The sequence below is a fragment of the Atractosteus spatula genome, chromosome 24, assembly GCF_055471065.1.
Source record: "Atractosteus spatula isolate fAtrSpa1 chromosome 24, fAtrSpa1.hap1, whole genome shotgun sequence".
Taxonomy (NCBI): Eukaryota; Metazoa; Chordata; class Actinopteri; order Semionotiformes; family Lepisosteidae; genus Atractosteus; species Atractosteus spatula.
This window is the reverse complement of record NC_142729.1, coordinates 13,340,792-13,350,344: the sequence shown is the minus strand read 5'-3', so window position 1 is coordinate 13,350,344 and position 9,553 is coordinate 13,340,792. Positions and strand designations below refer to the sequence as shown.

At 39.5% G+C, this 9,553-nt stretch overlaps 1 long non-coding RNA gene across 1 annotated transcript; it reads right to left on the bottom strand.

The window, feature by feature from the left end:
- Positions 1 to 227: 227 nt before the first annotated feature.
- On the bottom strand, positions 228 to 2,763 carry LOC148815936 (uncharacterized). Its single transcript, XR_016086036.1, has 3 exons — positions 2,379 to 2,763; positions 1,706 to 1,872; positions 228 to 1,410 (listed from the first exon to the last, which is right to left on the bottom strand). It is a non-coding gene; the product is annotated as an uncharacterized LOC148815936 (long non-coding RNA).
- Positions 2,764 to 9,553: the final 6,790 nt, after the last annotated feature.

The following is a 9,553-nucleotide window of genomic DNA, read 5'->3' as shown; positions in this document are numbered from 1 at the left end:
TATTGAAAAGGAAAAGGACTAAAGTTAACTTAGTCAAACAACATTAGATTGATTTTGTTTGAACCTTAACCTTGAGTATTGTGTGTCAATGACTTAAGACAACAATGTGCAAAATATCTCAGTAACTGTCATGTGCTGTTAAAATACAACAATAGTTGAATTCTGAAATTAATTTAATCAAAAACAATGGACAAAATCATCCGGAAAACATGAAGTAAACTTGGGCACAAGGTTTGCTCCATGGTGTGAATCTTGGAATATCCCTGTGATAAAGTTGCAAAAACACTGTGTTATTTATCATTCAGAATGATGCAGCAGCAGATTCCAGCAGACCTGTCTTCACAGACCTCAGTGCATAAATTGTGCTTACAGCTTTTAGCAGGGGAATGTTATACTGTCTGGGACTCTTCAGGATGATGCCACCTTCAGTAACAGCACACTGGACCCTGTAATATAACTTTTTGCATGTAACTGCATCTCAGGGATGTGCAAAAATGTTTTTTACAAAGATGAATGAATGTATACTGTATGAGTGAATGATGTAATGGCCCTGCTCAACTATAGCAGCTCTACAGCTGTTCTCAGCCTCAGTCCACTGTGGTACCTTCAGTACACAACAGACCAGGTAATGAAATCAATGACTCTGAAACTCCCACTCCCACTCTCTTGAACAGACTCACGAGTTTGTTATTCACCTCAATCATGTCAAAATCTCAGGTTAGTGTTTAGAGTTTGATTTAAATGTCTCATCTGATGGACAGCAGCTCCTACAGCACTGCATCCTTGTGCTCCAGCATCATTCTGGGATTGTTTGTAAATCCTGGTTCAGCAGCTCCACTGACAGCAGGAACCTGGTCTTCCTTGGAAGTTTTCCATTATGGTTCTGATCTGGCCAAGCTGTGCTTGGCTTCTGAGATCTGATGAGACCAGGCTACAAGGGGGTAATGCTGTCCTTTCTGAACAATATGATTAAATAGCATATGTATATTGTACTGTCTTCATTTAGTGTTGATTGTTAATGACATGTGAACTAACTGCCAGGTTTTTAAGTTTCTGTCACATTGAAGATGTCAAAATACTTACCAATTACTTTCAAATTATCAGAACTGTTTTGTAAGAGTTTGTCTGAAATACTTTACAGAATTCACAAAGAGAAAAACAAATCAATATACTGAAAAGGAAATGCATATTATTTTGCACAAAATAATTTGGACTTAACTGTTCTCCCAAAAAATCTTTGGGTTTTGTCTGGATGATCCACAGTCCAAAGACAAGCTGGTGGATTAATCATGAGCTTCTGGGAAAATTGCCCGTGGTATTTTGAGTGTCTGTTTGCCATGTGTCCTGTGCAGGGTGTATCCCACCTTGTGCCCTCTGCTTTTTAGGATGGGCTCTCGTTCTCCTGTGGCCCTGTATTGTATAGAGTTTAGAAGATGGATGGATGAATTTTAAAATGATTAAAACATCTCTTGTTCATGATTTTTCTAACACAAATACTTTAGTTGCTCAGAAATAACACTAAAGCACTGTGCAGGTTTTATTGATCTGCCTAAGAAAACACATTTATTTCTTTTTTTAAATCTACCCATTGTGAGAGAGAATTATGCTAGTACTAAAATAGTGCTAAAATAATAAGATTAAATAGGATAGGATTAAATTTATTTTAGTCAAACAATTTTACATTAATTTCTGTTTCAATGATCACCTTGAGCAAAGAGCCCCAGTGTCCTCAGCAGTAATTCTTTTATAGCACGTTCTGTCTGGACTTAAAATATCTCCCACTGTCTGACAAGTCAGGGCTGGAAAAACATTCATGGCCTCCTCTTGTTTCCTAAATATACTGTACTGTAGGTACAATAACAAAAAGACAAGCTGCAGGAGAAGCACAAAACAGATTTAGTGAATTTCACCAAAGTCCTTTTCACCAAAGTCCTTGATTTCCAGGAAAATAAATTCCAGCTCTTTGACACTGATCTCAAAATACGACAGCCAAGTAAGAAGCTGTTGATTGTAAGATTATTAAACAAGAGCAAAGGGCACATAGTGTAAGTCAAAGTCAACTTCACAGCCAAAACAACCGTCTTGGGTGTTAGTAATTTTTTGTGATGCATATCGGAATAACAGAGATACAATAAAAATACATGAAAAAAAATACAAAGAATAAATAACATACTGTACATGTATCATAAACAAAATAAAATGCAATGCTACAGTACATTCCAGTGAAAATAGAGATCCAACAATTTAACAATTCATACTCTTATAACAATCTTGAGTTAATAGCATCCTGCCATGTTGTTATTTAAGAAAAAAACATCTTTAGGAAATCTACTTAAAATCTTTTAATAATTTAAATTTAAAAAATCAGTTCAGGTCACCTGTATCAGCAGCTGTTCTCAGTCTCAGTCCTCTGTGGTTCCTTTCGATGAGCCCGAGAACCTTCTGTAGAGCTGAGGGAGGTTTTTGTACAGACATGTATCACTGTATGAATGGGTAGCTATAGTCCTGCTGACAGTAATAATCTCCTGCATCTTCAGCCTGGACTCCAGTGATTTTCAGTGTGAAGACTGTCCCAGAGTAACTGCCAGTGAATCGATCAGGAATCCCAGTATAACGGTTAGTTGCATCATGTACCAGGAGCTGTGGAACCTGGCCAGGTTTCTGCAGGTACCAGTGTACATCATCACTAGTAGACTGACTGGCTGTACAGCTGATTGAGACAGAGCTTCCTGGGAGAACAGTTTGAGCTGGAGACTGAGTCAGAACAATTTGACCATGGCAACCTGAAATAAAATAAGGACATTTTCTAAAATGAAAATCTTAAACATGTATGACATTATTTAATGTGTGTACAATATATATATAATTGAATACATTACAAATGTCTTAAGAAAATTGAGCATTAAGCTAGTACAAACATTTAAACGTATTTTCTTTTATCCTCACCTTGAACAAAGAGCCCCAGTGTCCCCAGCAGTAGAATCAGTGACATCATTGTCCTGTGTGTGTTAATGACTCTGAAAGAGCTGAACAGTGATTGATCCACACTGTGAGTCTTAAAGTGTTTGGAGCAGTGAGGCGGCACAGGTATGCAAAGCTTCTTCCTGTATACAAATCCTGTCACAGACAGTTAGAAAAGGCCTGAGCTAGGAGAACAGGTGCAATCTGCAAGTGTTTGGTTACTTTCTACTATTTTATTTTATTTCTGTTGCATTACTAGCAGTGCACTGCAGTACTGTTAACAGTTTGTCCCTAAATAATTGAAAAGCTTGCACATTCCTTAAACTTTATTACATTTTCTGTTTTAGGGCAGTAATACTGTAGCTTTAAAACTAATACTGTAGTTACTTACTGTAGTAAGCTTTTATTTACTTAGTTTAAGCAAGTATTTGATGTAGAATCCTTCTTTAAAAAAACACACAAATGTTACTCATTTTAAAACAGTTCTGGAGCACAAAGTTGAGATGAGCATCACCTTGTGGCCACTGTTGTGTCCTGCAAGCAAGCCCTCTGGGCTCTCAGGGTTCTGTGAGATCTGAAGGCTCTTTTTTTCTCTGGATTTCTTTGGAACTCATTTATACAAATTTCATGACAATGACACACCTGTTTAAATATCATATGAGTTATTTTACAAAGGAATGTGTTTTTAACCTCTATCTCTTACAGTTCACACACTGAAGCAGCTCTCTACTAGAACTTCTGTTATACCTGCCACAGATACTGAACCCACAATGTACTAACTGTAGCCAACTGTTCAATTCAATTCAAGGTGCCTCATCTTCACACTTTAACCCCTCACAGGCTGTCAGATCTCCCAGAGCCACCAGTGTACCACAGACAGCACAGGATTTAATATAGGACATTTATTCTTCAATCACCCTCTCGATTACTAGAGAGTGAGTACAGCTCATAGTGTCCTCATTACTCTGTACAGTAACTTGCTTTTGTTATAAGGGTAGGTAAACTATATAGAAGATGATCAATATATTCTTAACTAGAGGACATTGCAATGAAAAGTTCCAGATCTGAAGATCTGGTACAAGACAGCAAAGGAAAAGGGGGGCAGGAGTGGTTGTTCCAACTGCAGGCTGGGTACAGAGGATTCCCTGCACAGTCAGTTTGGAGAGAGATGACAGCTGTGGGGCTGACTGGAAGGGTCAGACAGACAGCAGTCTGAAGGCTGGAAGAGACAGTGGAGAGAGAGCCTCAAGCTTGCTCTGGAACAGGAGAGAGGAGCCTGGTCTTCATACCGTAATGTGAACTCTGAACGCTGCAATATAAAGGGCTAAACCAACCAGTAAGATTCCATCTCACCCACAGAATCTTTAAGTGAGTATTCCTCCAAGAAATCTTCAAACCTGACACATATGACCATTTCCACACGGGTGGGGCTGCTTCATTCAGATTCCCATGGAGAGACCAGAGACAAAAGCAGATACTGTAAGCTCTACAGCCCTTGGCAAAGTGTCAGGTAACAGGTGGACAGTAGGGTGCCCCTGATGTGATGTCCCTCCTCCACTTCTGTCAGCTTGCAGACACATTGTCCATCATCGGTGTGGAGAGACTGGACTCCTTGTACTGTACAGCTAAAGAGCCCGAGACAATGGGGTGTCCAGGTTATGAAATAGACGGGAATCTGAGAGTTTGAGGTTCGGTTGGCCGGAGGTTTCATAATGGTTATCAGACCAGTACATCTATTCTCTACGTAAACCTGAATGTGTCAATTTTCTGTGAAAACCCATAGAGATGTGAAACAAGCTGGCAGTGGCAGGCCAACCTTGTCAACGTAAGTCAACACGCAGTTTCACAAGGGGTTTAAATACTTGCTTACATGTACAGAGGTGTTGTCCAAGTATGCCTGGGGCTTGCCTTTATGAGACAAGTTGGGCAAAGAGATGGTGAAAAAGTTTTATATTGACTCATGCTTACTTTCCCCAGAAACATTAGACTGAAAAGGGTGTGGAATTTCTCCCACTTTTGATACATTCAACAACTATAATGAATTTGATCTGCTCTCAGAAAATGGCTGTAAGAACTGGAACTCTTCTACACCTGCAGGGAGGTACAAATTATGAACAGATAAATGTGATGAACATGTTCTACAACAAAACGTTGAATATCCAAAAGTTTACTTCAAGTGTAACCCCATCAGCAGAAATGTTAAAGAGGTTCGTGATAAAAATATCACTTTGCTCAGAGGAGAGTGAGCACGTGTTACAAGGTTTGAGGCAGCTTGAGAGGGAAGAAGTCACCCCATCCTGCTGATCACCTGAATTTAATACCCTATCCTGCTACACAGACAACATCACCAGTTACTTGGCTACACTTACAAACCTATCCTGCACTGTGTACTTATCCAAGGATCAGAAGGATTGCTCATCATGCCCTCCTTCAATAAGTCACATTATGTTCCTGTAAATGTTGAGCCTTTCAACACAATAACGACTGAAATAAGAAGTGATTAGAACAAACCCAGCAACTTCACGTATGGAAAGTGATATTCAAGTTACAGCTCAGGCCTATGAAGAATAACCAATTAGACCCTATGGAGACTCTGTAATGTATTGGGACTATCACCAGTATCAAGCCAGTTACAGATTGACTGGTTTCGAAGGCTTGCCAGTCCAGTACTGGAGGGGATCAGTGATATATTCAGGGCCCTATTTAGGAAAGCAGTACTTTTTTGAGACATTGTTGTGAAATTGCAAAACCGCACATAAAAAGCAACAGCATATATTGCTAAAGACATGTGCAGACATGTTGCTAATGCTGTGATAAATAGTGGACCCTCAGCAGCAACAGGGTTCAGGACTAATGTTTATCAAACATGGAGTCAAATCAAACTCAGTCACAAGAAATGGGCTGTGAGAAAGAAGAAAGGTCTATGTCTGACGCAATAAGACGGTGAGATATTTTAACCATGGACACTGCAGCTCACAAGAATGCACAAAATCTGACTTTGTAAAAGTATTACCAACACAGTCAAGCACCGAAAAATGTTTAAATGGAGTCTCACTGCTAACAGGTCTTTCAAGAATTTTTTGTAACGGGAAACGGCAATGATTACATGAACTTGAACAACACCATGATCTAGCAAACAATATAACCAATATTATCAAAGGAAATGGTGACAAGATTGCAGATACCACCAGGGTAGTCGTTTTGAATTACCCTGTGGCATTGCTTTTCAGACAGATGGGCATCACTGTTGGTGACTGCGAGATCAGTCAGAGCAACAGCCCTTAATCTCACAGGGTTCTGATAGAAACCATCCTTAACTACAATGAATACACCCTGAGAACACAGCTCTCTACAGCACTGTTTTACAGAGATACTGCGGGAAAGCATGAAGTCACTACATTGGATGGCGCAAACCAAGGTTTCAGAAAAAGGAACCAAATTCACAACCGGCAATAATAAAGAAGACCTGTTGTGACACATCCAGGTGGACCTTTTTATCCAGGACAAGATAATGCTGAGCTGGGTGCAGAAATGAAACTCATGAGCAACAAAGAGTCCTTCTGCCTTGTGGCCAATGAGCTGACTTTAAAATTAATGTTCTCTCAGCATCGCTGTTTGTTAAAAGGGTGAAAGTGGCACCATGGGTATGTCATTCCTAGGCCTGCTTAGGCCCAGCAAAAATGAACCCCTTTGACAATGTCCATTTGAAAATCTACAGCCCTGGTGTGAGAAGCAGAATCTATAACCAAGAAAACAACTTGGGCAGCAGTCAAAGATGCTTGTGCTGGGGTTGTAGACAATGAATCCTTCAGAGGAAGCTACACGGGAAACTACAACTTTCAACATTACAGCATTAATTTCTTGGCTTTGTACTAGGATGGCGAACACATACTGTACCTGCAAAGTCACTACAACCTGTTTTTTGTTTCCGGGGAGATCTGTGTTTGTGAATATTTTAATCTAGTTCAAACAGCAGATAAACATCTGTTTATGTACTGACCAGAAGTCAGTTCTGGTCCACTGTAATGATTTAGCAAAAGGTTACACCTTGTTTGTATTCAATCTAACCAAGAGTGCAAGGGTCATTATCCTTCAATAAAAACAGGAAACCTGAGAGGTGAAGTGCACTTCACACAACACCCATCAAGCCCTACCAGCCTTGCTTTCTAGAGTGTGTAGACATCGCTGTTTGTTTTTCTGCTCCAGAGATGCAAAAGCTTGTCTTTTAACCAAGCTGGGGAATTCCACCCCAGAAACAGTTGTGGCATTACATGGGGGTGTGTTCAGTGTGGAGGCAGAGCCCTGGATTAAGGCCGATGGATTGCTGCAGCAACCACTGCTGTGGGGGCACTTAAAGATACACTGAGCACCTCCCTGAAGGGATGCGCAGACCCCCTCAAGGGGAGGACCTTCCACCGACAGTCCTGGAGGGGATTGTGACTGAGCATAAGGCCCTCTTTTTTCCTTTTTGTTTTCTTTTTGCCGGGTATAGATACCCACCGTGTATCTATATTGGTGCAGACTGACCCTTTTCCCCCCCTCTCCTGCCATGCATCTTTCACCGAGACAGGTTGAGGTTTTATTTTTATTTAGGCCTTACGCTCCCTGCTCTCCCAGACTAGACCCTGTTAAATAGGGTATGTCCAGCCTGGCCACTGCTGTGCTAAGCGGTGTATTTTTTCTTTAGCATTTTTTAAAATCTTTTTCCAGCCCTATTTGTGTTTTTTGTGGGGTTTTTTTTCGCTAACCTCACACCAGTGTCTCTGCCCCCTCAGATGGGGCGGTGACTTTTACCAGTACTCACTGTGGCTCCTCCCACTCCTGCGCTGTTAAATAAACAAAAAACAAGTAAAACAAGACAAAAGTATCAGAGTTTGATTCAAATTTATTCAAGTAACTTCACTCAAATTTGTTTTGGCTCTAGAAAATTTAAAATGTACAATGACTGGAGATATAAAACTGTTGATGCAGAATAATGTGTTGGTGTGCAATTCTAATAAAACAGGAAAAGAAATTATATGTGCAATTCTTTAATTTTAATAATAATAATAATAATAATAATAATTACTTGCACATACATAGGGCTTTTCTGGACACTTCACCAGAAGTTCTTTGCAGGTAACAGGGGCTCCACCTGGATGATACAATTTCTTGCTTTAGGAATTTGTTTTCTCACATAATCCATCTTGCTCTCCACAAGACACACAGGCAGAGAGAGAAGCTGGGGGTCAGCCATTTATACAGCACCCCTGGAGCCTTGCTCAGGGGCCCAACAGAATAGAATTTCTCTGCCAGCCATGGGATTATAACCGGCAACCTTCTACCCTCAAGTGCAGAGCCTTAACCACAGTGCCACCATTCCACTCCATTATAAGCTTCCCAGTAGTAGTAATGATCATTTTGTGGGGGAGAGGTCTCATACTTCACTATGAATAATCAAGAGGCATCACATGTGTAATGTTCTTTCATTTACTGTGGAATGTTGTTCAAGGCATGTGAACTGACACCACATTTTTGAACTTTCATTTTTTTTCACAGACTGGGGGTAAAAATACTTACAAATTATTTAAAAGAAGTGCTTTGTGTAAGAAGTTTGTGTAAGAAGTGTTTCCTTCCGGTTTTTATTATATACACACCATTTAAATTATTAAAATATCAAAATGTTTCAGACTAAAATCCTTCAAGTGCTGAATAAGAAATCTAAACACGGTGCAGTTTTTACATCACTAGCTAGGAGGAGACAAATGTCAGCAATGGGAGAAATGGGAGTTGACGATTGTTGGAAATTAAGCCTGTTTCACTGATGAAATCATGGTGCTGTTACAGGGGAGACAGCACTGATGTGCCCTGCATCCCTCTTGAGGTCAATACTAATAATGGTAGTCAGTGTTTTTGTGGTTCTGTTTGATTAACACATCTAAATGAAAAACATCCAGATCCCCAGTGTCTCACAATAGCGTCTGTGATCTGTCTTTAGAAATGGAGTTGATTGGATTGCATTTTATATAATAAATTTTATATAATAAATATTACAAGATAAAAATAGTTATCTAGTTATGCTTAAAATATTAAATATTAAAAGGCTATACTATTAATTAACATAATTTATTTTATTTCCAATTTTCAGTTTCATAGCCTGTTAAGCTTAGTACTTAAATACATCTACACACACAAAATGATTATCAGTGTAGAGGCTGTTCCAGACCCACTGCCAGTGAATCAATCAGGAACTCCTGACTGATGGTTTGTTGCATCATAAACCAGGAGCTGTGGAGCCTGGCCAGTTTTCAGCCAGTGCATAGCTGTAACAAATCTACTGGGTGAAGAGACTCAGAGCACTCTGACAACAGCACTCTGGAAATGAAATAGTAACAAAAAATGAATCCATGTTTTCTTACTGTAAACATTTGTGTATTGATTTGCCTATAAAAACAAATTTGCTACATTTTCATTCATTTTATTTTTTAAATTTACCTATTGTGATTGAGATTTATGTTAGTATTGTTACTGCTATAGGTGACTAGGAAGTGTCTCTAAGAGTTTAGATAAAGTGTGCAACACCTGACATTGTAAACATTTCCATCTTTAAAAC